This window comes from Haemaphysalis longicornis, unplaced genomic scaffold, assembly GCF_048455015.1.
Source record: "Haemaphysalis longicornis isolate Haplotype H1 unplaced genomic scaffold, Haemaphysalis longicornis Haplotype H1 scaffold_1, whole genome shotgun sequence".
Lineage (NCBI taxonomy): Eukaryota > Metazoa > Arthropoda > Arachnida > Ixodida > Ixodidae > Haemaphysalis > Haemaphysalis longicornis.
In genome coordinates this window covers 158,299,392-158,300,497 of record NW_027526203.1, presented here as the reverse complement: position 1 = coordinate 158,300,497, position 1,106 = coordinate 158,299,392, and the positions used below count along the sequence as shown (strand labels likewise).

The following is a 1,106-nucleotide window of genomic DNA, read 5'->3' as shown; positions in this document are numbered from 1 at the left end:
CGGGAACGGGCCCATGGTTGCGACGTTACAGCGGGGTTCGCAATACATTATATCCTGTGGGAGCAATGCCGGGACCGATGACAAACAACGTAACAGCCAGAAAAACGCAACAGTGAGGAACGTAACACCGGGGTTCTACTGTATTTCCTGCAGCACCCCAGCACAGAGACACAGACAGTCGACCCTCTTGCTTCCAACTTCATTAATGAACAATAGGTGATGTCAACACTTAGAACATTTAATCTACTTTGCAGTTGGGACCATTCGTTCCGAATCGATTTTTTCCTACTTTGCAGTTCGGAACATTTGTTCCGAGAGCATTTTTTCTGTGACCGCAATACGCCGTTTTCAGCAAAATCTCAAAATCTTTTTAATAAAACTGGGGCCGTAAAAACCCAGGTGAATAATAAATATTCTACTTGCAAAAAAAAAAATAACAGGCAGTGACCCGGACGTGATTCGAACACGCAACCTTCTGATCTGGAGTCAGACGCGCTACCGTTGCGCCACCGGGCCAGAACGCTTGGCGAAGTTTAAAACAGCAACATCAGTATCATATTTCACAGGAAAAAAATGGCTATGTTAACCGTCGGCAGACGAATGGATTTCTGCCTGCATGATCGCGGCTGTTTCAATAGTGCTGGTTAGGAGCGATGGCGTCGATGCACAAAGCGTGTTGAAAGCGCAGAGCGCACCGCTTCCGGGTTCCGCTTGTAATTTGTAAAGCACTGGGCCTACTCGACCATTGGTGCCTTTCGAAGAAGGCGTGAATTTAGCGAGAGGTCTCCAGGCTCCACAGAAAAGAAGAAAGCGTTGCCTGTATACGAGTCAGCCATCATGGGATCACGGCCGCTGCTCACGACCATACAAAATAATCCAAAGTAAGGACAGGAAATTTGTAGTTGTTTAAGTAATTAGGTAAGAGAAAGAAGGCTGACATAATAAATGAAATGCCATATGGCTTGATTCAGCGTGATTGTTTGTGAGCCGGGCCACGTTATCGAAAACACATTCTGGAGAGGTTTGCACGAACCTCACCACAAATTGGCACTGAACTGTTAAACATTTCCTCTCGGACAAAGACGGAAACCAGGAAATGTTTTCTG

General features: G+C 46.1%; 1 non-coding gene across 1 annotated transcript; it reads right to left on the bottom strand.

Annotated features, from left to right (window-relative positions):
- Nucleotides 1–444: 444 nt before the first annotated feature.
- On the bottom strand, nucleotides 445–516 carry Trnaw-cca (transfer RNA tryptophan (anticodon CCA)). Its single transcript has one exon. It is a non-coding gene; the product is annotated as a tRNA-Trp (tRNA).
- Between the last annotated feature and the right edge of the window lie 590 nt (nucleotides 517–1,106).